Source organism: Mustela nigripes, chromosome X (genome assembly GCF_022355385.1).
Source record: "Mustela nigripes isolate SB6536 chromosome X, MUSNIG.SB6536, whole genome shotgun sequence".
NCBI classification, from domain to species: Eukaryota; Metazoa; Chordata; class Mammalia; order Carnivora; family Mustelidae; genus Mustela; species Mustela nigripes.
In genome coordinates, this window is record NC_081575.1 from 114,683,103 (window position 1) to 114,706,298 (window position 23,196).

Here is a 23,196-nt window from a genome sequence, read left to right on the forward strand (position 1 = left end):
GGCTCTCTGCTCAGCGGGGAGTCTGCTTCCTCCTCTCACTCTGCCTGCCTCTCTGCCTACTAGTGATCTCTGTCTGTCAAATAAATAAAATCTTAAAAAAAAAAAACAAGATGTTGGAGATGGGGAGTCAGGGCAGATAATCAGCTGTCAGCAGACAAAGGTAAGGTTGTTATGCAGATCTCAGTCCTTACCTTCTCCTTTGATCAGACCTTCTAGAGACTTAGTTGTCCTCCTCCTAGGAGGGAGACACCCTTACAAATGGAGATTTCCCCTATACATGTAAATGTCCCTTACAAAAGGGTACCTTCTTTTCAGAGCTTCTCCAGTGTCCCTAGTTTCTTAAAAACAGCCAGTTTAAAACAATAAATATGCCAAAAAGTCTTCTCGTGGGATGCCAAAATTTGCTCCCCTTCGCCAAGACAGATTCTTCTTTTTCCACAATAAACAGCCCCAGATTGCCACATCATGCTAATTTTATTTCACATACATGGGAATGATTTTCTTTTCTGAGAGATCACAAGTAGGCAGAGAGGCAGGCAGAGAGAGAGGAGGAAGCAGACTCCCTGCTGAGCAGAGAGCCCGATGCGGGACTTGATCCCAGGACCCTGGATCACGACCTGAGCCGAAGGCAGCAGCTTAACCCACTGAGCCACCCAGGCGCCCGGGAATCATTTTCTATTTATCGCTTCAATATACAATTTTTACATTTAATACTGAATGAAAACCATAATGCTGTGCCAATTTCTCAAAGAAACATCATGCAATTCTGCTGAAATAGTCACTAATACTGACTTGCCGGAGCTCTGGATTGGCACCCTAATTCTTGTGCTGTTTTGAAATTTTAAATATAAACACAGACCTTTCCTCTTTGAGTGTTTCCAAGTGATAGCTACAAATTAATTAGCCTGAGTCATTTTAATAAACACAAATGTTCTTCTCTAATTTGTAAGCCAAAGAGAAGTACCTTTTTTTTTTTTAAAGTTGTTGTTGTTTGAAGTTCCAACAGAGTCATATTATTTCATGCAGTTTAGAAATTTGAGGCTCCGAATCTGATTTTCAACTTCTGGTTTCAGGGTATGTAACAGGCTCCCTCCTGGTGGTTCTGAGTTGCCCAGAGAAGTGGGGGGAGCCCCACAGGGCTTCGGGGGAGTCCCACGTATGGATTCTGTCTTTACCTGCCCTCAGTCAGAATCCACAGGAGGGTGATCCAGTGGTTGGACCACAGGCTCTTCGGAAGCTGTGAACATTTTGTCCACTGGGGTCTTCTTCTGTGTGGTGTAAAAACAATCACACTCACCACTATCCATAAAAGCACTGGCAGAACTGCTTACTTGAAATCCGCTAAGAGAGTAAGTGGACCTTAAGTGTTCTCCCTGTATGCACAAAATGGTCAGAAAGTGAGATGATGGCTGTGTTCGGTGGCTTCACAATATACGAGCACGCTCAATCACCATTGCTCGCCTTCGGGAAAGAAAATCACATTACTGGTCAATCATACCCCAATAAAGCTGGGAAAAAACCCAAGCACAGCTGGCATAAACAGATTTCAGAAAAAATATGAGTGGCTTGAGGTAAGCATTCAGCCTAACGGGCGAGGTTGAAAATGTTCAAGGGTGAACACACCTGTGTGTGCAAGAGGGAACGGGGGTTGGTTTGATGTGGGAAACAAAGGTACAAGAAAAAGTATTAAATGTCCTTACGACCTACGGCCCACCGACAAGTCCTTGAAACAGGCAGAGTGACCTTCCTCTAGGGACTCAGCGGCTTGGATGTTAATAGTTGGCTAAGGGCAAAAGGCAACCTTAGCCCAACCCCCAGGATCCTGGAAGTCTACCCCCCCCCCCCACCCCACCCCCATAAATCTATTTTAATGTATAAAAAATCCTTTGGAAACTTCCTTTATCTCTGTCCCCCAAGATACATGTTGGCCATCATCCCCCAAGCATGTGGCCCACCGACATACATCTGAAGGGTCTCGTGACTCAGGTTTTATTAGACAGTAATAAATGACCCTTTCCCAACACCAGCCAGCCCCCTCAAGGTCCTGGACACCTTGCTCCCAAATTCCTTAGAGACTTACACGCTCTCCCTAACCCCTCCCAACCTGAAAGTACATAATGGGCCACTGTTCATGACCCTGATGCAACTCTTTCTGCCCACGGGTCCTGTCCCTGTGCTTTAACAAAAAAAAACCAAAGACATCTCAAGAATTCTTTCTTAGCCATTGGCTTTGAACCGTGACATCTTTCCTACATCAGGTTGATCTCGAGTTGGTTAGGCAAAGCGTCTTACCAGAGCTTGTGTGGCATTGTTTTGGAAACAATTGCAAAGAAATTTGCTCGGATGAATTTTTCCTCCTCCCATCCGGCCCCCCCCCCGCCCCCGCCCCCGATGATTTTTGAAGACCCTGCTCTCCCAACTCACAGACACTTAACAGGTTCTGTCAGCTACCCAGGGCCCTCCACCAAGTGCTATATTCAAGACAGAAGGAACCACACTGATGCTGCTAGACCCCATCCCAGTGGACAGGATTTGAGGGCCTCAGGGTCCTCATTATCTTTTTTAAAAATAATGCAATAGGGGTACCTGGGTGGCTCAGTGGGTTAAGCCGCTGCCTTCGGCTCAGGTTATGATCTCGCGTCCCGGGATCGAGTCCCTCATCGGGCTCTCTGCTCGGCAGGGAGCCTGCTTCCTCCTCTCTCTCTCTCTGCCTGCCTCTCTGCCTACTTGTGATCTCTCTCTGTCAAATAAATAAATAAAATCTTAAAAAAAAAAATGCAATAGTGTAAGTGAAGGAGTATGAGCATCTAGAGTGGATTTCGTTGAAAGGGACTGGCCTGTAATTGATGGTCACTGACCACTTACTAAACACAGAACTAAGCCCTTCCAGGAGGAAGCATTACAGCAAGAGAAAATGAAACCATCCTTGCATTTGGAAGCTTCCATTCTCAGCATATTTGAAATGCATGCGTGATATCTAATGCATCTTTAGGAGAAAGAACAAATCTGGATGTGCGAATCAGGAAACAGGCAAGAGAGAGAAGTAGCCAGCATGTGATTGGCAGCAAATTTCTAGGATTATCGAAATTTTCTTCTTAAGCTATCCCGTTATACTGTCAAGGTAAAAGAGAACCAAGAATGCCCCAGTTTCTTCTTTAAGAAGTGGCTCCTTGCAAGTTGAATCTCAAGGACCTGCCAAGAGCACATGATTACACCCATGTTTATACGTATTTTTCCTGTGTGCGCTTACTTCTTTTAGTATTGTCTCCTTGGCTAGAACAGTACTTTTGGCTCACAGTATCTTGCCTTTTTCTATTTCGACTGTGCACAGTTCTAGGTCTCTGTCCCTACTGGGTATGTACTAAATTCTAATTTATTTGGGTTATGTAATGTTACGACACTTGAGCAATGATGGTTATCACAGGCAAATAAATGCTTGGCTGCTGTCTTCCGTCCCACATTCCGAAAAGCACAGGACACTGACCCCAGTGCATGCTATGTTGTCTGCCATTGTGTGGTGGCTCTCAAGCCCAACAGAAAGTCCTCCAACTGGAAAACTTTGTTCTACCTGACTCCTGACCCCTGGCACCTGTCCAAACAGTCCGGGAGGCCATCCCCTGCCCTTTCCTTCCGTTTCTTTCTTAAGCCTTCCCAACAATGACTGTGCTGTCTCTCCTGGAACTCTGTGGGCTGCTACCATTCTGTTGTAGGAAGACAGTGCTGTCTTTTAGGAGGCTCATTAGAAGGAAACAGGAAATCGGGCAATGATGGCGATTTCTAATCATGTTCTAAGAATAATGCATCACCAAAGCTGTCTTTGAGGTCTGGCCTTCTTTAAATGCATGCATATTCCTTCTGACGACAGTATGTTGTGATGAGTAAGGTGCTTCATGCACAGGGACTTAGTGGGTGCAGTGCAGAGCCAGTGCCCCATCCTGCAGATCGCAGCGGCGTCACTCTGGGGGTCACTTTAGGGCCTGTCTCAGTGAACTGGTCTCCCCAGTTGCCGTCTCGCAGACTTGCCCCTCTCCCACGTTCAATCTTCCCTGCTTACTGTCAGACAGTAGCTCTTCTGGAGTTGGGGTGGGAGGGCCTGGGCACTGGGGCTGAGCCCCTTCCCCCCAGCACCTCCGGTTCTCTCCACCAGGCTTTAAAAATATACAATCATTGTTTTGATTTCTGATTCTTTTAAAAAATTTTTTTAAAGGATTTTATATATGTATTTGAAAGAGAGAACATGCAAGCAGGGGGCGGGAGGGCAGGAGCAGAGGGAGAGGGAGAAGCAGGCTCTTTGCTGAGAAGGGGCACCAATGCAGGGCTCAGTCCCAGAACCCTGGCATCAGACACTTAACTGAGCCACCCAGGTGCCCCAATTTACAATTCTTTTATTATGCAAAGGTGGCAAGTTTAGGTCCAGTCATGGAAGAATCTTTTATTTTTGTTCTCTGTGGGTGGGAGGTGGGGAATAAAATGAGGAAGCAGATTCCAACTCAAGCCCGCGCTTCTGTGCTCAGGGCTGGAGTTGGAAATACTGATACTTGGAGGTGGTACTCGATTTAAAATTACAAAGTGAGGGCGCCTGGGTGGCTCAGTGGGTTAAGCCGCTGCCTTCGGCTCAGGTCATGATCTCAGGGTGCTGGGATCGAGCCCCGCATCGGGCTCTCTGCTCAGCGGGGAGCCTGCTTCCTCCTCTCTCTGCCTGCCTCTCTGCTTACTTGTAATTTCTCTCTGTCAAATAAATAAATAAAATCTTTAAAAAAAAAAAATTACAAAGTGAATGAGTTCAGGACAGGTCCCTGCAAAATGTGCCACTTTACCATGTAGACTATTTTGAGCTGAAGGTATCAAGATCCTGTGGGCTCAAGAGAAACACGCCCTTCCCTTAACTACCTAGAAAAATCTACAAAAAGGGGGTGGGGTCTTTCCCAGAATAAGGGTTATTAACAGAGATAAATTTTATCTGAGTGAGCCATCTGTGTGGCAGGCCAAACATTTAATTACCAGACATTTGTTCCTCTCATCACCCTGTGAAATACATTCCATTCCTCTCAAGTCCCAGATGCCTAACCCCTTCTCCTTAGTTCAGGATGACATACAGACCTCATTTTGCCTGTCTTTTGGAATTTCCATGTCTGTGTGAATTCCCCACAGGTACAAAACTAAATTTGATTTTCTCCTATGAATCTCTCACGTTACTATCATTCCTAGTCCAGCTAGAAGGACCCTGAAGGGGACTGGAAATTCTCACTTCCCAGGAGAAGCACAGACATGCCTGGATTCCTGGGGCAGAGAGTGTCAAGAGCTGCTTTCCTGGCAAGGTGGATGTTGGTGTGCCTTAAGACTGATTTGTGTGCTCACTGACCCAAGGTCTCTGGACAGGCAAACAGTCTAACCAAAATAATCTGTCTACCTGCGGACCCCAGGAGTAGTAGGAGAGCCTCCAGCCTTGGCCTTGATAAAGCGTGCCTGGTTGGAGCCACAGACCTGCAAGCCCTGCCTTCAGAATGGCCAGGGCCATTCAAGCCGGGGAAAAGGCCACCTTCAGGCAGAGGCCAGAGCAGCATGGGCGATCCCGTCACACTGGCATCCTGTACTGGGATGGGGGATAAAGGGACCATAAACTCTCGTCTCCATGTATCTGCTATCGTCCATTTCTTTGCAGTAAGAGAAAGGTGCCATCTAGGCAAATGAGGAGTGTTCCTACTTTGGGCAAGGCCTAGAACAGTGGAATATGAAGGGTTCATCTGGAATATGAAGTTACTGCCAACATACGTGGTCATGCGGGACCAGGAACCCACTGGGCACACATTTACTCTGTTAACTGGTTACAAGCTGGCTGAGCACCACCTTTCCACCAAGTGGGTGTGGCTGTCACTAAAAGAAAGCCAGTGGGGACAGAGACAGCTGCTTTATGGAAGGACTTCCATGCCCCCACAAAATTTCCATTTTCTACAAACACATCACGTGCTTCCAAAGAGCAGCTCTACAGAGCAGTGCTCTACCTCTTCTCCGTAGTGCAATATCGTTTTTAACTTTTGCTTTATCAGATTCCTCTGGGACCCTCAACTTGTCATCCAAATCTACCACTGAAACATGGGACCTCTAAGGCAGCCAGGAATCAAAAATGTATAGTAAAAGAATAAAGAAAAAGCAAACTTGAAAGAGAAATTATGAGGGATTTTCTGAAAAGAATTATACACACAGCATCAATTATTCGATTCCTCAACAGCGATGCAACCTGATACTTATTTTTAAAAACACAGTTCCCATTTTAGATACCTTCTTCACTTTCTGGGACAGATTTGTGAAACATCCCAGTGAAACTCAGCCACCGACACAAGCAAAGGAAGAGCACCAACATCATTCAAAAGAGTTTCTGTAGCCTAAGCACTTTCTAGATGGATGAGCTGGTTTGTGTTGTTGCAAGGAAACTATTGTTTGACATCTTGGGAGTCTGGAGATGGCTCTGAGCAATTAAATTATTTTCGACAGAACTGCTTGAGGCAACATCCCACAGTCGAGGAGGAACCCTCTAAATGACTGAAGGGCTCCTTTCCTGCACAGAATTTTTCGTGGGGACCAGTTTACTGTGGGGTTACTGCATACAGAATGGCAACTAAAAATAAAGCGTGAAGCGGAGGCCATTTTTAAGAAGGAATATTTTAGGAACCTATGTGCTGGGGCTTGGGGTTAATCAAGTCTATCACCTTCTGGTCTACAAGGGACGAGGAGCTGGCGTTCATGACAGTGTCGCCGGCAATGACGCCTGCATGCGGGAAACTGACAAATGCCACAGCCCGCTATAATGTATGTTTGGGGGAAGAGATAGTTGCGAGACAATGGCAAAATGTCCAGCGTCGGCAGTTCTGACTGCGAAGAGGAAGCGATCTTTCATTCAGCTTGTCTGTTCTTCAAATTAAGCTTGCTCATTTCACAGCAACAGAGCCCTGTGGGGGCCTCACTATGCCTGTGCACCCAGGCTGGAGGTGACGCTGGGAGGCTGTGCTGTGGGTCTCCTGTGGCTCCAGAGCTCTGAGTCTGCTGTGGTTGGTGGCAGCAGCTGCCAGATACAGATCAAGATGAGCTTGGAGTTCTGCCTGCTTGCTGATGGCTTCCCTGATGGTCAAGGAGGTCCATTTGTCCCGGTCCCATGGGCTGCAGTGGACTCCCCCGCATCCCCATCAGAGCAGCCACCACTCATCTTAGTTCTCACCCAACAGGGAGTCAGTTCAGTTCAATCTCCCACTACTCGCCCCAGATTTCCCCTCTGACTAATTTTTCCAGAGGGCCTCCCTTCCTGAGGCCACGAGGTCGTGGGCTACTTCTCGGAGACTATTCATCTTAGAGTCAGCTCTCAATACATGGTTAAGGCAGGGTTAACAGCCTCCAAGATACTGACCTGCAAGCTTTTCTGTGCACCGTGGGATGCTTAGTCAGTAAACTTGGCCTCCATTCACTGGCGGCAGCCCTCCCCTCCCTGCGACCCGCTCTGGGCTGTGACAACCAAAATATGTCTCTAGACCTTGCAAAATGTCTCCTTGGGATAAAGGTCCAGATTTAGTAACTAAAAATATAGGATGCACACTTCAATTTGAGCTTTAGACAAGCAATGAATACTGTGGGGGAGCAAAACTTCGTATTTTTCTCTTCCAGCTTCTTGGACTGGTCTAATGGTTAAAGTGACACAAGACAGATGAACAGGAGAAAAACAAATGTAATTTCATCTGTATGAGAGCTCATAAAAATACAAGATTCGGAGAAGTGACCAAAGCAGGCAGCTTTTGTATGTTTCAGACAAAGAAATAATCCGTGGAGAACTGACAAGACAAAGGGGCTTAGGCTGATGGTAATGAACTAGTGAAGTAACAAGGCTTGTTTACACAGTCTCTATCTCTTGTGGTAAGGGGGCCTCTACCCTCCTGGTACACGAAGCTACCTTTTACTTGCGATTTATTTCTTGCTTTCGGGTGGGGGGGGGGCAGAGAAGGGTCAGTGTGTCCTTCCTGTACTGGCTGTTCCTTAAATACCTTTAATTCAAAATCATCATTATGCTAAAGATGTATATCCTGGGGTCACATACTTCACTCTCCCTCAGGACACATGTACACTGAAAAGGTATTTGTCAGTTATTCGAAATTCAAATTTAAGTGGGCATCTGTATCTTACTTGGAAACCCTTCTTAGATGGGGGGCGGGTGGAGGAGTGCACAAAACTGCCTGGTTTGAGAACCACTAGGTTGATATGTTTCCATTTCAAGAAGGCAAAGGAATCAATCTCTAATTGTAAAACTGCTAATTCAGCAAGAGGGAGAGTTGAGGATAGATAAATGGCCAACAAGCACTCAAAGAGTGCTTGGCATCACTGGTCCTTAGGGAAAGACAGGAACAAACCACAATGAGATACCACTTCACACCCACACAGATGCCTGGAATCAAATAAAGATGATGCCAAGTGTTGACAAGGAGGTGGAGCTCTTTGGAGAGTTGTGTCCAAACAAATTCTGCTCTTGACCCTGCAGCAGATACTTCCCTGGCTAATGAAGTGACAAGGGTTTACCTTCTTGATACGGAGGTTAAGAAGACCACGAGAACAAAAGACAAGGAACATGATTACAAATTCTCTACAAATCTGGGAGAGTCTCACCACTCTACGTCAGGTTTTCTTCATCTCTATCTATCACGCATGCCGCTAAGACAGTCGCTTTTCTTTTCTTTTTTAAGATTTTATTTATTTATTTGACACATAGAGAGATCACAAGTAGGCAGAGAGGCAGGCAGCCGGGGGCGGGGAAGTAGGCTCCCTGCTGAGCAGAGAGCCGGATGAGGGGCTCGATCCCAGGACCCTGAGATCACAACCCGAGTGAGGTAGAGGCTTACCCCACTGAGCCACCCAGGCGCCCTACAGTGGTTTTTCTTAAACAAACATCTGATCATGTGAAAATATTGATGGCTGCCCATGGACGATAGTAGAGTCCAGATGGCTCTCTGTGGCACTCAGGCCCTTCCACACTGAACTCCAAGTCCAACTCCCAGTCTGTGTGTTAATAACAGCTTCAGTGGCACGTGATCTGCACACCTAACTATTCACACATGTCATGCGTACAATTCAATATATTTTAGTAAATTCACAGAGTTGTGCAACCATCGCCACAAGCAATGTTAAAATATTTTCACCACCCCCCAAAGCAACCCAGTACTTATTAGCAGTCCCATTTCCCCCTAACCCATCCCACTCTATCCACTGGCAAAGAAAATCGACCTTTCATGCCTAGCTTCTTTCACTCTGTGTGGTATTTTCAAGGCTCATTCACATTGTAGGTACGTATCAGTACTTCGTTCCTTTTTTGCGGCTGAATAATATTCCATTACATGGATGTGTCATCTTTTGCTTATTTATAAGTTGATGAATATTTTGGCTATTATGCTAATTAAAAATATAAAGAATGATGTAACAATCACCCATACAGGAATCTCTGCGTCTGCAGTCAGTACTGAATACCCAGCACCCGGCACGGAGCCGAGCTCCCCATAAAAGCGGGGATAGGAGATAGGGGTCAAGAACCACTGTCCCGGGGCGCCTGGGTGGCTCAGTGGGTTAAGCCGCTGCCTTCGGCTCAGGTCATGATCTCAGGGTCCTGGGATCGAGTCCCGCATCGGGCTCTCTGCTCAGCAGGGAGCCTGCTTCCTCCTCTCTCTCTCTCTGCCTGAGTCTCTGCCTACTTGTGATCTCTCTCTGTCAAATAAATAAATAAAATCTTAAAAAAAAAAGAACCATTGTCCCTCTGGGTGGGAATTCTCCAGCGCTTCCATGGAGGAGCTCAACCTCTCGCAAAAGGCAATCCCAAACTAGTAAGGTCTAATCTACACCATTTCCCATATAGTTTAAGTTGAGGTGCATTAAAGTAGATTTTAACTGCTTTTGAGAATTTCACTGTGTTCCTGCTGAGGGGCGCCCCTGGGAAGTGTAAGGGCAGGCTGGGAGGCACTACGATTAACAGCCCAATGTTTATATTGCTGAAGATCAGACCGGTGCCGGCCCTAAGTCTGAAACATTTCCCCACTTTACTTACATCAACCTCAAATATATGTCCTTGAAGTGTTTCCCATGGTCATTATCAGTCCGTACTAACCAGTTAGCACTTGTAGCTGTGAGCTTGTCTTGAATGACGGTAGTTGAAGTGGAAACGCACATTGTGAAAACCCCTACTCGGGGCGCCTGGGGGGCTCAGAGGGTTAAGCCGCTGCCTTTGGCTCAGGTCGTGATCTCAGGGTCCTGGGATCGAGTCCCACACGGGAACCTGCTTCCCCCTCGCCCTCTGCTGCTCCCCCTGCTTGTGCTCGCTCTCCTTCTCTCACTGTCAAATCAATAAATTCTTTTAAAAAAAAAGAAGAAAGGAAACCCCTTCCCTTAAAGCCAATGCATAAAAAATTCTAACTGTAAAGCTAGAGTGAATTTATGCCATTTAAGAAGCTTTAATCTACTCTCTAGTTGTAAAATAATACCAGCAAGGCTTGTTAGAAGCAATAGTATACAAATAAGAAAGATCGTTGGAATCAAGATCTCATTTGTGTGGTTTACTCAATATAGTACAATGAAAACTGAAGAAGTTTCTGCTGGAGGCTTCCGTGTCCATCTCTGTGCACTGATTGTGGAAGACCAGGACCTATAGGCTCATTTTAGATTGTAGAACAATTCTGGTGATTCTGGCTTAAATGACTTCTATAGCTGAAGCCAGGAAGAAGCAGAGGCCAGGAAAAGGGCAGAGACACCAACTGTGAATCCACATGATTCTGAAACTATCTATTCAGTATTATTTATTCAATATGAATAATAACTGCATTAAAAACAATTTTTTTAAAAAAAGATTTCCTTCATTCATTGGACAGAGAGAGAGAGAGCAAGCGAGAGAGGGAACACAAACAGGGGGAGTGGGAGAGGGAAAAGCAGGCTCCCCGCTGAGCACAGAGCCTGATGCAGGGCTCCATCCCAGGACCCCAGGATCATGACCTGAGCCAAAGGCAGATGCTTAATGATGGAGCCACCCAGGCACCCCTCATTAAAGACAATTCTTGGGACACCTAGCCGGTGTGCAACTCTTTATCTCGGGGTTGTGAGTTTGAAACCCACGCTGGGTGTAGAGATTACTTAAATAAATAAAACTTTAAAAAACACAATTCTTAATTAATTAATTAATTCTTAATTAATTTAATAAAAACTTCGTATTATTGAGTTCCTACAATGTTCAAGGCCCTAGGTACTCCTGGGAGAAGGAGGTAAGCCTACGGACTGAGGTCATGCTTCTCCCCAGGTTGTGTGGACCTTCTGGAACAGAAAGTGAAGGAAGAGGCTGGTCAATTTCCCATCTGTCCACGTTCCAATAACCTGAACACTAGCTCTTCAACAATTAAGAGGTAAAAGGTTTTAAACAGGAGCTTATTCTCTTGTTTGGATGTTCCCCAAACAGAAATCATAGAAGGAGCAGCAATATTTGTAGTGATCTCAACAGTGGTAAGCAATTCAAGTTTAATTTTCGTTAGGAGCTGGTCCTATGACGGACAGGAGAAAAGCACTAAGATCACCTTATCCTCTTGCCTTGAGGCAGGTAAAGGTCTCTGGGAGGAAAGTGCGCCTTACACAGGTGAGCAAGAGGTTTCAAACTGGAATTTCCTTTTTTACCCATTCTTCAATTTTTTTTTTTTTTTTTTTTTTTTTCAGTAGGCTCTACACCCAGCCTGGAGCCCACCGTGGGTCTTGAACTCACCAGATGGAGATCAAGACCTGAGATCAAGAGTCCACTGCTTGATGGACTGAGCCACCAGGGGTGCCCCACCCTTTTGCCCCCCTTCTCCAAATGATTTATCATTGTATCTGTTAGGTCCCCCCCAAATAGATCTGTGATTAAAGGAGCAAGACTGATACAAGGTGAAGGTCAAGCAAAGCTTTATTTCGCGCCAACCATCAAGAATCAAACTGACCTGCCAGGGACGTGCCTCTTACAGAGAGGGCGACCCTTCTCTGTTTCACAGACTAGCTTTTAAGGACAAAGGCCATGGGGTTGGGCTATAGTAGACATTTGACCTAGCCTATCACCTTGGTTAGAATTGGCAGGGCGGGGCCCATACTCCTTGGTAGCTAGGGAGACAGTAGGCAACCCCCCACTGATCAGAGGTCTTACCTGGCCTGACCCACCCGTTACCTGGGGCTGGTTTCCTGGACTTGTTTTAAAGTAAGTCCCCTGGGGGCAGGGGAGCAGGGACAGTTTAAGGGTTAATCAACAAGGTTTTTGTTTAATGGATGGATGCCTCTGGCTAAATAGTTCTTACAGTATCCACCCAACTAAGAGAGGGAAAGGAGAAACATGCAATCAAAGTTCAAGCTTTCTTTTGTTAAAAATGAAATTCTAAACTCCTGCAATGCTGCCTGTCAAATATATTAAATAAAGACAAGAAAGCAGGTCCATTTTATTGAAGGCAGTTTTGCACCAGGCTCTCCATTGGTGGTCTTTGTTATTATGTTTCTCTTAGATAACATGATAAGGGTACTATAGCCGATTGTACGTATAATAATATCCAATATATAAATATAATAAATGTATACTAAATTATTTAAATATATTAATATTTAATTTTAAAGTGCTGTGCTACATACACGTCTCCATATTTTATTCACTTAAGCCTCAGAAACCTTTGTAAAGTATACCTGACACCCCAAGTTGCACAGATAATGAAATTAAGACTCAGGAAATTCAAATTACCTAGTAAAAGTCACTCAGGGATCAGCAAATTACCTTCCTTGGGCTGCATCTGGGCAGTCACTTACCTATTGCTCTCTAGCTGAGAATGGCTTTAACATGATAAAATAGTTAAAATAAACAAAAGGATATTCCAGGACATATGAAAATTTACGTGAAATTCAATTCAGTGCCCATAAGTAAAGTCTTATTGAAACACAATACGCCCATTTGTTTATGTATTATCTGTATCTGCTTTTGTGCTGCAATGGGAGTAGTTGTGACAGAGACTATATGGTGTGCAGAGCCTAAATAAAATATTTACTGTCTGGCCATTTACAGAAAAAGTTTACCAACTACTGCTAGAATCCAACCTAAACTATGCCCTTGGATGCCTTTCTACTGGATAGGAATATGGAAAACAATAATAAAAGAAAGATCACCCACTGAAACCTGACATTGACCTTGTCACTTTGTCAGACATGCAGCCAAACCCACGAGATGGTTTTGATGTGGGAAACAAAGGCAAAAGAAAAAACTAAACATCCTTACTTCCTATAGCCCACCGACAAGTCCTTGGAACAGGTGCAGTGACCTTCTTCTGGGGACTCAGCTGCCTCCCTGTTAATACTTTGCTAAAGGCAAGAAGCAATCTTAGCTTAACACTATCCCAAACCTCCAGGATCCTGTAAGTCTACTTCAACATATGAAACTTCCTATAGCTCTACCCTCCAAGATCTATGTTGGCAATCATCTCCTAAGCATGACCTACCGATACTCATCTGAAGGGTCTTATGACTCAGGTTTTACAGACAATAATAAATGACCTCCCAACACCAGCCAGCCCCCTCAAGATCCGGGAAAACTTCCTTAAAATTCCTTAAACTTTCGCTCTCCCTAACTCCCTCCCAACGTGAAAGTATACAATGGGGGAGCCCCCACTCCTCATGACCCCTGTGGAGCTCTTTCCAAGCCCAGGGGTCCTCTCCCCCTGCTTTAATAAAACCATCTTTTTGCACCGAAGACATCTCGAGAATTCTTTCTTGTCTGAACCCCAACCAATTCCTACATCAGTTTCACTAATATGGTCACAGTCGTTTGCAAACGGGAGAGAGAACATGGACTGAACAATTATTATTGCCACTCTGTGTTCCCAAGTAACATAGAAACATTTTAATTATTTAGAGCCTTAAAAAAAAGAGATGTATCAATACAAAATCATCAATATTTCAGGAAGCATTATGGAATTTCTAATACGCAACTGTCTACTCCAACTGTTGAAACTTCCTTGAGAGCATTGTTCTATGGGGATAATTTTTAGGTATGTGTGTTTCAGTAATTTCATTTGGGAACTTTGCCAAAAGCTTAACCTTCACCCTGCCTCATGTAGTATTCACTTGGCTGCTTCCGAGCTGCCCACAGGTGGTTTGCTTTGTTCTCAGAAATACTTCATTCGCCTCCTTGGCTCTAGCAAAGACGCAGCAGCAAGGTCAGAAAATGTGACAGGAAAATGGTTTTGTAAAACTGAAAGTAAATACTTGTTCTCCATTACAACAGGAAGGACCGCCTTCACCCCCAACCCTGCTGCTCCAACCTATTGTTTTCCTTCCAAAAGCTCCAAGGCAAAACTTCATCACCGGTTTCGTCCTCAGGAGATACCTTTCAAGTTACCTTTGGAGTTTTTGTTTCTGTTTTATTTTAAAGATTTTATCTATTTATTTGACAGAGAGAGAGAGAGAGAGAGAGAGAGCACAAGTAGGGGGAGCAGCAGGCAGAGGGAGAGGCAGGAGCAGGCTCCCCACAGAGCAGGAAGCCTGATGCGGGGATCGATCCCAGGATTCTGGGATCATGACCTGAGCCAAAGGCAGACGCTTAACCCACTAAGCCACCCAGGCACCCTGTAGTTTTGCATGATTAAAGGTATAGCTGCTAGAGGGATAATTTTACTGAGACGTGACCTCACTGAGATGTCACGTGTCCTTTGAAAAGCAGAAATCTTTACTTTTGATAAAGTCCAATGTATCAATTTTTCCTCTTATGGTTAAAAATTCTTATTCCCTCTTGATAAGATCTTTACCCATCTTAAGGCTATGAAGATATTCTTCTGTATTTACTTTAGAAGCTTTATAACTTTAGGGACACCTGGGTGGCTCAGCCGGTTAAGTGTGTGTCTTCAGTTCGGGTTATGATCTTGAGGTCCTGGGATTGAGCCCTGCATTGGGAATCCCTGCTCAGTGGGGGGTCGGCTTCTCCTCTCTCTCCTGCTGCCCTTCCCCCCCCAACTTGTGTGCAGAAATAAATAAAAATTTTTAAAGCAAAAGAGGTTTTATACTTTTAGCACTTATATTTAGGTCTATGATTCATCTTGAATTTTTTGCATGCGATTTAAGAGTCAATGTTCTTATATTTTTTAAATATGTACATTTAGTTCTAGTGCCATTGATTGAAGAGGTATTTTTATTCCCATTATTTTATTTATTTATTTTAAAAGATTTTTTCTTTATTTATCTGACAGAGATCACAAGTAGGCAGAGAGGCAAGCAGAGAGAGAAGAGGAAGCAGGCTCCCTGCAGAGCAGAGAGCCCGATGTGGGGCTCGATCCCAGGACCCTGGGATCATGACCTGAGCCGAAGGCAGAGGCTTAACCCACTGAGCCACCCAGGTGCCCCATTCCCATTATTTTAATTAAGGACTCAAGACCTGAAAAAGCTAAGCATTTGGCTGCAGTCACGTGATTATCTGGGTGAATCCAAAACCCATGCTTCTTCTCCCTTGATATCATTCTTTATTTCAATTGTAAACGTGACAGAACATCACTGATTCCTCTTGTGCTGTCCTCTTCCTCCTAAGCAGACAGAATAGCATACCCCTCCACTGCCCTCCACTGTCCTTCTCTTTCTCACATGTGGCATCTCCAACTCTGATCATTAATGACCCAATCTGGCCATGATGGGCTTTCAAAATTTATAGCATATTAAATGCAGTACAATGAAAAAAAGAGAAAAGAAAACCCACTGAAGACACAGTGTCAGTCAAGAAAATGAGCATCCTTATGTGAGATGAAGTTGACAGACATTAATTAGACATTAGAAATTTTCTACAGAGATCATATTAACTCAAATAGCTACCTAGGACAAAACACTTAAGGGCTCAGAGGAGGAACAATGAGGGTAGAATTTTGAGGATTTTCAAATCCCAAGATGAGATCTGCAGTTATCTGTGCTAACCCTGGTTTGGAAAACCCTGCATTGAAAGTCAAATTATGTCACATCAGCAGACTGCTTGTCATCAAGGAATTGTCAAGAGAAATGCAAAGGTGGGCCTTGAAATTGTAATGGCAGCACATGATATCAAGATGGTTGACCAGATAACCCAGAACATGCTTGTGATTTTTTTTTTTTTTTAAGATTTTATTTATTTGACAGAGAGCGAGTGATCACAAGTAAGCAGAGCGGCAGGCAGAGAGAGGGAGAAGCAGGCTCCCCGGGGAGCAGAGAGCCCAATGCGGGGCTCAATCCCAGGACACTGAGACCATGACCTGAGCTGAAGGCAGAGGCTTAACCCACTGAGCCACCCAGGTGCCCCGCTTGTGATGTATTTTTAAGACAAAGTTGGAAATGAACAAAATTTAATGATTCCTATTGAGAACTTAGGGATCCCCAGACTTATGTCCTTGAACTTTATCTGAGTGAAACCCCCTGATTAAGGAAGAGCAGACGACAGAGTGGTCCAAGCAGCAGAAATGACAGATAGGGGGGGTGGGCTGGCGGGGTACTGGTGATGGATCAATGTTCCAGTCTGCTCATTCCTTCAAAAATGAGGCCTTCAGAACCTTACGGAGGTTGGGGCAAGGGAGGGAAGCCTTCACCATCCTTAAGCTAAAAAAGTCACATCTTGGATCCAGCACTGTCTTGTTAGTCTCTATGGTCTGTATGAGATCACACAGACTGGGGAGGCCAAGGGCCATACCCTTCGCACATTCAATGGAATTGTCTGGCCTGGACTGCTTGGCCATACACTGCTACTCACAGGCAGCCCTTCTATCCTGCAAAGCACCAGGATAAATAAAGGTAATCTGTAAGGCACTATATATGTTCTATATAATATTAGCCTTGTTAGGTAGTCATTATCTGTAAATTCTTCTATTTTTAGCTCTAAAGACTTCATTATTTTTGCAACCAGGTGATTCATCTGACTAGGCATGCGAGTCTTCAGCAAGCTTTCACATTTTAGCTGTGCTCCATAATGAACTTCTCATTTTTCATGCAGGGATAAGCCATCCTAGTTAAGAATCCTAGTGCTTTGGTGACAATGCCGAAGGGATGGGGGAGGGAGACAGATATTCCTGTCTCATCTCAGGAAGACAAAAGCCACTTCACTGTTTAAGAGCTTTATAGTTTCTCCTTGGTCTCCCTGGTTACACTCAATATTTTGGGTGAACAGATGAGAAGGCTTGAGGTGCCTGCTAATGTGCTGACCTTTTTAATCATGCCACTTAGCTGCAGGCAACTGTGCAATCAATCCTCTCTGCCTACTCCTTACCATCCCATCTCTATGTCTGGCTGTATTTCGGTTAGACTCTCCTTTTCCTCATCAATATACTAACCTTGCACATTGGCAAGCATGTGTTATATATATATATGCAAGACATGCTTATATGAAACAGTTATTTTAACCATGGTGGCTTAGAATTTTACCAATAATTACCAAATCTTTTAATATTTCAAATGTCTCTCTGTTCTTAAACCTACAGGAAATAATATTTTAAGAAAACATGATCTGGGCGATATACCTATTCTTAGACAAGTAAGATTTTTCATTCCAGTTCAAGATTGATTGACCTGTCTTATATCAAATAGACTAGTGGGAGACAAAGTCTTTTAAGTTCACGACCAGCGTGGAATTTTCCCATACTCCCATCCCTTTATTTCAAAGTTGGAGATCATGGGTGCCAATAGTATGGTTTATCATGATAGAAGATTTTTTTTTAAAGATTTTATTTATTTATTTGACAGACAGAGATCACAAGTAGGCAGAGAGGCAGGCAGAGAGAGGGGGGGAAGCAGGCTCCCCACAGAGCAGAGAGCCCAATGCAGGGCTCAATCCCAGGACCCTGGGATCATGACCTGAGCCGAAGGCAGAGGCCTTAAACCACTGAGCTACCCAGGCGCCCCCCGAAGCAGATTTTATAACCCCTAAGTTTTAAACAATGAATGTTTTCAATGCATCATAAAACAGAGCACTGCAATTAATATTCACTTTTTTTTGTTCTAGTAAAAAAGTGCATGGATTCAGAAACAGAAAGTAGCTATAGGTCTTTGCCTACTACTTATAGCCTGGAAGTTCTTGATCGAGCTATTTAAATTCAGAAACAATTCACTTATCCCTTAAAATAAAATTTTAACATCTGTAAAATATTAACTTATTCTTAACACTGCGCAGAATGCCTAAAGAGCATATCTAATAAAACATTAAAGAATTTAAATGAGAATGTCTTTTAAAAAATGTGCAGGTGGATCTTTATGAGTGCGCCTGATAGAAAGAATGGTGATGAACAGAGCATACTCCTTGTCATTAACACATTTCTAAGTAGGGTCCGTTACCTTGACTCCTACTTCCCACTGCTACTACCACTACTAAGTAGGAACCAAGGTAAGGGACCCTACTTAGAAATATACATCACACTGCAAATGTTTATTAAATTCTGGTGTCCAGTTTCCCAGGTAATTCAGCAAGACATAAGGTGAGAAAGTAATGATCCCATGGAGACTTGAGATATTCCAGACGCCACGGAAAGGATTTGCATCCAATGGGAGAGATCATCTGGTTGTAAAGGTAGGTGGCCATGTAGTGGGAAGAGGGGAAGAGCGTGGCTGGCCTGTCATAGAGGAACTAGAGAGCTAGAAGACAGAATGAAGACAGAGGTATTTCCTAAAATTATTCCATACAAAAGGGATGAAACCACAAGAGCAGATGTCCAGTTATGAGGATGAGGATGAGGCAGCAAAGCAAACCAGTCTCTACACTCTCTCTGGGGACTTGATTTTTCCAGAAAGTGGAGTAATGCCAAATGTTCGCTCAGATGCCAATGATTCGGAGTTAGGTTTTGGGAGGCTACAAACAGCTGATATCTGTGTGGTGTTTTCCCCTCATCAACCATTACAATGGTTACCATTACAACCATATAAAATGGGCATTGTATACCCATTTTATAAACGAGGCCACAGACTCAGAGAGGTTAATAGCTCTAAATGTCACTCTCCTATTGCTTGTTGCCTACCCAATACTCATTCTTCCCTTCTTCTTTAGTCAGAGTCCTGATATTTTTCAGGCTGGCATCCCAACCAAAAGAGTCTATTTCTTAGCGAGGTGTGGCCAAATGACTGAATTCTGGCCGGCCTGAAATCGCTGGGTGGCACTTGCAGAGAGGCTCCTTAAAAAAGTAAAGGGCTGTGCCTCTTTTTGCCTTCTTCCTTTTACCTTCTTCTCCCTGAGAATGTGGGTGTGATGACAGCAACTGAAGCAGCCATCTTGTGACACTGGGGATGAAAGTCAAGTTTATATGAGAGTGGTAAAGCAGAGAGGACTCTGCCCAGTGACTTTGTTAAGCCACCACACCAGGCTGCACTGACCATCTCCAGACCATCTGCAGACAAACTCCAGGGGCTATCTTGAATCAACTGACCTAATCATAATGGACATAGTCATACAGCTAAGGGTGCTAGAGATGGCACTTGATATATTCAAGACGTAGGACTTTCGTTCTTTCCACTCTGGAAAGGCATTTAGGCAGGTCTTTTAAAGATTGTCTATCTTTCTCTCCCTCTCTCCCTCTTTCCTTCCTTCCTTCTTTCTTTCTCATTCATTCATTCATTCATTCATTCATTTTTATTCCAGTATAGTCAACATGCAGCGTTACGTTTCAGCGTACAATATAGTGATGCAACAGTTTTGTACGTGACTCCGTGCTCACCATAAGCATATTCTTAACCAACTGGGCAACCCAGGCATCCCGCAACCGTAAGCATATTCTTAATCCCCTTCACCAACAGCACCAATTCCCTTCCACTCCCCCACCTTCTACCCCCTGTAACGAGCCGTTTGTTCCGGTAACCAGCAGTTTGTTCTCGTAACCAGCAGTTTTTGGTCTTTTTTTTTTTTTTAATAGACACTATGTAAATGGTGAAAATCAATTTAACATAACTCATATAGTTTCTTAAATACATTTTGGAGGACACAGACTTTCTTGGTGTCTAAAAGTCCTCTGGTGGAAAATTGTTTTACAATTCTCTTCTTGGTTTCGAGGTTTAGTTCAAGCTTCTCCTTCTGTGGTTGAACATTTAAATAGGTCTCCATCTTTTCTCCGGTGAGTCTTGCTAGTGTTTTGGTCAGGCAGTGGCTGTGTCTGGACTGGGTGAAATATATAAGAATGCACAAGGCCAGCGTAGTCTCCTCACCCAGCCAACTAATACATGACTCACAGCACTCCAATAAGACTGGAGGCCGCCTGGCCCCCACTGCCTGACCCCTGACTCATTTCCAGCAACGCTCAGAGCCCAGGGCTGTTGCATACATCTGTGCAAGCACTCCTTGAGAGCCATATGGTAATTCTTTGCAGACATGCATAGGAAGTCATCCAGGCCTGTGGTAACTGCGGTCTTTGAACTCTGTTCTTGGAATGGGGTCTGGGTATTAAGTTTGCAGGCTTCAGACACTGCCAGAAAGCGGTTTCCTTCTTTCTATGGCCTTATTTATTTTTATTTTTTTTTAAAACTCATATCATAGGGTGTTTATTTAGGTACTCTTGAATGCTGAAAAAAGATCTTGGGCACAAGAATCTTTGTGTGTGTGTGTGTGTTTTAATGATTTATTTGTTTGAGAGGGAGAGAGAGAGAGAGAGAAGGAGAGAAATCCTCAAGCAGACCTCTGCACTGAGCGTGGAACCCGACATGGGGCTCAATCCCAGGACTCTGAGACCGTGACCTGAGCTGAAATCCAGAGTCATATGCTCAACCAACTGAACCACCCAGGCACCCCAAGAACCTTTGGGTTCTTGAGTCACAAAGAACATATCAGTGGTCATCTCTTCCCTTCCCAATAGGAAATTCTTGACTCAACACTTCCAGATTATCTCCAACATGGATGCAAGAGCTGAGTAAGAACTCTCTCCGCAATCCTACAGGACGCTCTGTTTGCTTTCTAAAAATTTGATTGTTTACTCCGTCATATACAAGCCATACCTCTGAATCCTCTCACCCTGTGTCATTGATCCTTTAACTTATTTTAACAGGCTTCTGGGAATAATCTGTGAGTGTTTCAATCTGTGGTTTCACAAGACCAGCTCTTCCTACTTATCTGTAAACATAGCTATTCTTTCATATCAATCTGTACTAATGATATATTTGTAACTCATGGGATCTAATAAGAATGATGCAAGGTTCTACCCATTAATTTTTTGTCTCCAAAGGCTAGATAACAGGATAGGCTTTAATTTCCCAATGTTCCCTTTAAAAATTCAATCCTCTTTTTCTGCAATTTAAACTACTCATCAACTACTATCTTTGTTTTATAGAACAGCCATTCTCACAGATATTTTTAAAAACCTGAAAAAGGTAAGGTAAGAGTTTCCTGTAAGGCATAAAGTTACTTGCCTCCTTTAAAGTTCTAGCTACCTTTGTGTACATGTGTTGACTTATATGTATCCAGTTAGGTAAGGAGAGCAGAGTCACTGGAGGCGGCCAAGTGGGGGGGCGTTTAGTCTAGCCAAATTATTGCTACAGGCCCTTAAATTCAAGCTTTTTCTCTCACCAGGTAGAGTAGCTAATTTAGTTTCTGAAGTGATCATTTTCACCAAGGGTCTGTAATATACCGCCAATTTCCCTATTTTAATAAGCTTATGTTAAGCCCCACCCCCAGGAGTTAACACCTAACCTAACTGTAGTTTCAGCCTCTGAAAGTACGATTTCAGTGCTGGGTCTGGAATTTCCAGATGAGTGCTAGTGAGGTCATCTGCTTGATAAGAACTCCCCTACCCTTCCCCCTAGGGGAAGGTGACCCTGCTCGAAACAATCTTTTTTTGTTGGCTGGCTGATAATTTCCTTGTTCCGCCTCATTTCTGCTTATAAAAGCCCTCCATTTTGTACAACTCCTAAGAGCGCCCCTGCATTTGGTAGGTAGGATGCAGCCCCATTCATGAATCACTGATAAAGCCAATTAGATCTTTAAATTTACTTAGCTGAATTTTTGTTCTTTGACATTAGTATGCACTTTGGTGTGTTGGTTTTTTTTATTCTTTTTGCCGAGTTTAGAGGAAAGAAACCATTCACCATCTTACTTTTATCAACAAAATAATTGGATTGAAAATAACATGAAACTTCCTGAGCAAATTAGTTATAACAATTGCTCTATGATTCATGAAGTACGAGTGGGCTGTTGAGAAACATGCTCTCTGATGAACCTTATATTGTGCTGGCTGTTTCTTCAGGCTGCTATTCTGAAAGCAAATCTGTTGCTGAAAGAAGTACACTGAAATGGTGAACAAATTGTGCATTAGAAGGTGCTAGAATTATGAGTGTCACTGCCTTGGAAAACATCTCGTGCAGAAACACTTAATTGGGAGGAGAGGCAAAGCATAAAGTCGTAGGAAGGGCGGGCCAGGATGGGTGGAATCATTAACAAAGGGCTTCTGAAAGCCATGTTGCAAAACCCTGAATCCTTCCACAAATCAATTTGACATTGTCAACTCTCCAGTGAGGGAGGGGGAGGCCACGGGCATTTTTAGACAATTACAAAATTTGCATTTGTTTTTTTTCCAAAAATCACCCTTCCTCCTTTTTCTTTATTATCTTTTCCCATCCATTCCCCTCCATATTCTCTTGAAAATCAAGGTGAACCTTCTTGCCAGCTCATTACTGCCCCTGAACCATCTTCAGTCTCCACTACTGACCTCCATGGTTCATGGCACATTTTTGCACCTTGCCTACAGGCTTCCTCTCTAGCCTATAATGCTGTCATCCTTGGTGGCTTCAACAAAGTAATGGATATGCGGTTCTGGAGGCCACCATCTAATAGTCACTCTGCTAACTTCCCTCAGAGAACCCTGTCATAATTCCTCCCCCAACCGCCATCCCCCGTCCTCATCTGTCAGGGCTACAGTCTTACACTTATTTGTATGTTACTTGATTTCCTGGCTTCTCCACTACAGCGTAAGGTGAGCTTCACGAAAGACAGGGCCATATTTGTCTCTCCACTGTTTTATTCCCCAATGCCCACCACAGTATACAGCACGCTACGCAAGCTCAGTCACTACTTGATGGAATGAGTGAATGCTTCACCACGAAGCATGATGCTAATACAGAGACATCTTGACAATCTAGATTAATAGGAAGAAAGACTATATAATTTTAATTTTAAAATAAGCAATTTGTTATGTTCTAGTACATTCAGTGGATGACAGATGGAGCCCT